Source organism: Triticum dicoccoides, chromosome 4A, assembly GCF_002162155.2.
Source record: "Triticum dicoccoides isolate Atlit2015 ecotype Zavitan chromosome 4A, WEW_v2.0, whole genome shotgun sequence".
NCBI lineage: Eukaryota > Viridiplantae > Streptophyta > Magnoliopsida > Poales > Poaceae > Triticum > Triticum dicoccoides.
The window spans coordinates 67,636,681-67,642,056 of NC_041386.1; positions in this window are offsets into that span (position 1 = coordinate 67,636,681).

Below are 5,376 nucleotides of genomic sequence, written 5' to 3' on the forward strand. Positions count from 1 at the left end.
ATATATATATATATATATATATATATATATATATATATATATATATATATATATATATATATATATATATATATGGCTTCTGCACAACATCTCTATCATCATTATCAGTACATCCTACGCAGGTGAGTTAGGATGCACTTGATCCCAGGAAGGTATCTATCCTTCAAACCAGAGGAGTGCTTCAAACTAACAACAGTACATAATATCCAACAGCAGAATACATGGCTCAGTCTAGATATCAGCACGAATCAAGTTGTGCATATTTGCTGTTGGCATGAACCACATCGCCACATGTCGGGTTTGCAAAAGCCATCCATCGCATGGAAGCTTGATGCCTTTCACACACTGAAGATTATCTAGCAACAAGTTGTGTCAACAAATCTCTGGATATGGTGATTCATGAAACCCATGGTATGATGTGTAAACACAACCCCCCCCCCTCGCGAATGGAAGTTGCATAGCACAGTAATCATCGCCGGTGGTATGATCGATGATTGGTTGGATGATCGGATAATTGAGCCCGAGGAACAAGGAGTGGTTGCCGAGGCTGTAAACCCGCCTCCAGTTGAATACGCCTGGCCCAACGGAGCTGGGATCTTTCTCGAACACGAAGCAGCCATAGCCATCAATGTCACAAACGCCCCACGCATTGTACTGCATGTGGTTTGATGCAATGGTTTGGTCAATTTGGTACGTGCGGATGAGCATCAAATGATCGCCGTTAGCTGAACGAGCGATAAACCACCACCCATCGGCTGGTATGATTCCAGGTCCTGGAATCATGAAGGTTAGCGCATTTGCGTCTGCTGCAACAATTCAAATTGGAGACCAAAAGGACAAAAATAAACAATCATGTTCAGAGTATGTGTGGAATTAAGATCATTATAACAGCGACACATATCATAGACAGAGAATTGCAATGTCGTGGTCATAATCATACCCCAAGTTAAAAAAATAAGCCAATGGCTTTCATATTCTAGCAATATGTCATGGTTCAAACATCATGTAACAATGAGAGGAAAATAGTTATGACAGCGCCTACTCATATTCTACCATAGCACTTACTACTACTGTTCTCATATCAACTCTAAGCAATAACATGCGTTGTTATAAAAATCTTGTAAACGAGAGTAACATATAGCAATCATGATGTTATGTTCATAATATGTATTCTAACAATCATTAGATGCCAATTGTTCTCATATCAACTCTAACAATAACATGTGTGGTCATAAAAATCTAGGAAATGAGAGGAACATATAGCAATGATGTGGTTATAGACATGCTATGCATTCTAAATTTGTAACAAATGAACAGGCAGTCGTATTCATAAGGTAAAGATGAGATGAGATAGAACAATTACACGACGATAGATTCCACCAATATAGGTAGCCAATCAGTGCGTCGGCCGCGTAAACGATGCCATCATGCACTATAGCATTAGACAGAAATGTTTCCTCAACAGGATTGATGATGAGCCATAACCATGTATGGCGACCGGATTCCAGATAGACTAATCCCTTGTTGAACAAGGCAACGAGCTTGTAATCCATGTAGTCTTCTGATGGTGTGGGCACTTCGCAGATTACAACTTTCTGCAAACAGAGGTCGAGCCAAAAGCTTGACGCGTCTCGTGCATAGTAGGCAGGAGTGTCCGGCGGGCCGCGAGGCTCGATGGCGGCGGTATCCAACGATGGAAGGATGATCTCTCGCTGGGTGTAGATATCCACGAGACGCCACGGACTACCGGTGTGGTGGATGAGGACGATCCAGTTGGCCTTCATGCCCGCCCAGTAGTGGTCGCGCATGAAGGACAGGTGGACGGGTAGTGGTAGCATGTCGAGGGGCACCACGTCAACCTCCGTAGGATCGTCAAGTCGGTGTCTGGGCCACCTGCGAGGATCGAGCATCAGCAAGCAGGGTGTCTTGAAAAGAGTCAGCCGGTTGCAGACGAGTAGACGGTACAAAGACACCGAGCATGCGGCCAGACGGACGGTGCTGAGTAGGTCCATACGACTACAGATCTGCTCCAAGAAAACATCGGGGAGGGAATTCCAATCACGGCTTTGCATGTCAGTCGGTTCTACCATTGGGGTTTTCGGTGCCTGCGAACCAGCGGGGAAGTGGATTCGGGCGGGCGAGCGAAGAAGCTTCTCCTCGTGTGGCCGAGCAGTGAGCGGGGGGATATGGTACACGCGAGCTACCAAGGAAGATGGCGCGGGCGGGCGAGCAGTGAGCGGGGGTAAATGGTGTGCGGCCGGCGATGGGGAAGAGAGGAGGAAGAAGAGTGGGAGACGGGGAAGAAAGTGCATTCAATCTCAATTCTACTACTCCCTCCGTCTAGGTGTGTAAGTCACCTTACGAAAACCAAATAATCCCAAAACACTTAGGCACCGTACATTAACTCCCTTCTCGTTTTTTGTTTTGTGGCATATCAACCAATAAGATATGTGGGATGTGCATGCTTTCAATGACTTGAGACTACCAAACATAACCGACTGATTTAGTAACACCAACACGCTGGTTGAGCTTATTAATTACGTGTCCCATCTGCTGCAGTGTGTATTGTCACTTCACTGCGAACACTAGTTGAATAGTTCTCTCTGACCGAGATGGGGAATAAATGGATCGCGAGGACTTCCTTTCTACAGTATCCCTATGCCTCTATGCTCACTTCACTCATTTTGCTCCGTACCTAGTCACTTGTTGAAATCTATAGCCAAATGGACATGTCAATGGGAGGGAGTAAGCCCCATGCATACATGCAACATGCAACACTCACACGTACACATGGACGCACGCAACACTCACGCACCCATGCGACACACAACACACGACGCAACACACATGCTCACGCTCAAGTGCTCAACCTACTCCCTACGTCCGTGAAAGACTGTACATTTAGAGATTTACACATTGACCAGGGCATAATTAACGCCCAAAAGTAGCAGACTTATGTGTTCATGCGACCATTGAGATAAGAAGATTAAATGAAGGTCGTTGCATGCTGTAGTTAAGGATAGACATGTAGCCTATACCTATAGCACAAGTTGGTGCATTAGTCAATCAATATCGATTTAGATTAAAGGCTAAACACATTGGAAGTGTAGATGTACATCATGTAGTACACTCTTTATTGGAAGACCGAGGGAGGACACGTGCATGCACTCACATACACAGCCAGGGCGGTTCGCGCGCAAGGGTTGGACTCGTGTCACGCCTGCGTAAAATTTTGTTTAACTGATTTCTTTGCTCTGCCAACTGACAGGTGGGACCCAGAAACCAGGTGACAATTTAACCAGTCAACAAAGTGCCACATCGACTATGTGGCCGGTCAGTGGGGTGCAATACGGTGCTCTATGATGAGCTAGTGATCGCATAATCGCTTCAAAACTATATATAGTGACTGTAAAGAGCGTACTGTTACATACTTGACCGCCAGTGTATTTTTCTCGTTTCAAATTAGGCCATATTAATCGGAAAGGACGCAGTATGGACTACTACTACTAGTACTAGTACTGCTTTGATGTGTCCCGTCAACTCGCCGAATGAGGAGAAGCTTGCTTACTACGCCTCTCCCTCGCCCACGCGCGCGGCAGTTCGCAGGACGAGGAGAGGGTTTTGACTACAACACCCTCTCCCTCTCCCTCTCCCTCGCCCTCGCCCTCGCGGTGGACGTGCATCAGTTCAATCGGTGTCAGATTGTTGGGGAACGTAGCAGAAAACAAAAATTTTCCTACGGTTTCACCAAGATCCATCTAGGAGTTCATCTAGCAACGAGTGACTAGATGCATCTACGTACCTTGTAGATCGCAAGCGGAAGCGTTCAAAGAACGGGGATGAAGTAGTCGTACTCGACGTGATTCGAATTACTGAAGATCCTAGCACCGAACGGACGGCACCTCCGCGTTCAACACACGTACGATTAGCGTAACGTCTCCTTCTTCTTGATCCAGCAAGAGGGAAGGAGAGGTTGAGGAAGATGGCTCCAGCAGCAGCAAGACGGCGTGGTGGTGATGGAGCTGCAGTACTCCGTCAGGGCTTCGCCGAGCGCTATGGAGGAGGAGGAGGTGTTGGAGAGGGAGAAGGAGGCAACCAAAGGCATGGGATGAAAGCCCTCCTTCCCCCACTATATATAGGAGGGCCAAGGGGGGGGCACCGGCCCTAGGAGATCCAATCTCCTAGGGTGGGGTGGCGGCCAAGGGGGGGTTTCCCTCCCCCCAAGGCACCTAGGAGGTGCCTTCCCCTCCTAGGACTCTTTCCCCTTGTAACCCTAGGCGCATGGGCCTCCTGGGGCTGGTGCCCTTGGCCCATGTAGGCCAAGGCGCACCCCCTTATAGCCCATGTGGCCCCCTGGGACAGGTGGCCCCACCCGGTGGACCCCCGGGACCCTTCTGGTGGTCCCGGTACAATACCGATTACCCCGAAACTTGTCCCGATGGCCGAAACAGGACTTCCCATATATAAATCTTTACCTCCGAACCATTCCAGAACTACTCGTGACGTCCAGGATCTCATCCGGGACTCCGAACAACATTCAGGTTACTACATATACATATCCCTACAACCCTAGCGTCACCGAACCTTAAGTGTGTAGACCCTACGGGTTCGGGAGACAGGCAGACATGACCGAGATGGCTCTCCGGTCAATAACCAATAGCGGGATCTGGATACCCATGTTGGCTCCCACATGCTCCACGATGATCTCATTGGATGAACCACGATGTCAAGGATGCAAGCAACCCCGTATGCAATTCCCTTTGTTAATCGGTATGTTACTTGCCCGAGATTCGATCGTCGGTATCCCAATACCTCGTTCAATCTCATTACCGGCAAGTCACTTTACTCGTACTGTAATGCATGATCCCGTGACCAAACACTTGATCACTTTGAGCTCATTATGATGATGCATTACCGAGTGGGCCCAGTGATACCTCTCCGTCATACGGAGTGACAAATCCCAGTCTTGATCCGTGTCAACCCAACAGACACTTTCGGAGATACCTGTAGTGCACCTTTATAGTCACCCAGTTACGTTGTGACGTTTGGTACACCCAAAGCACTCCTACGGTATCCGGGAGTTACACGATCTCATGGTCAAAGGAAAAGATACTTGACATTGGAAAAGCTCTAGCAAACGAACTACACGATCTTGCGCTATGCTTAGGATTGGGTCTTGTCCATCACAACATTCTCCTAATGATGTGATCCCGTTATCAATGACATCCAATGTCCATAGCCAGGAAACCATGACTATCTATTGATCAACGAGCTAGTCAACTAGAGGCTTACTAGGGACATATTATGGTCTATGTATTCACACGTGTATTACGATTTCCGGATAATACAGTTATAGCATGAATAAAGACAATTATC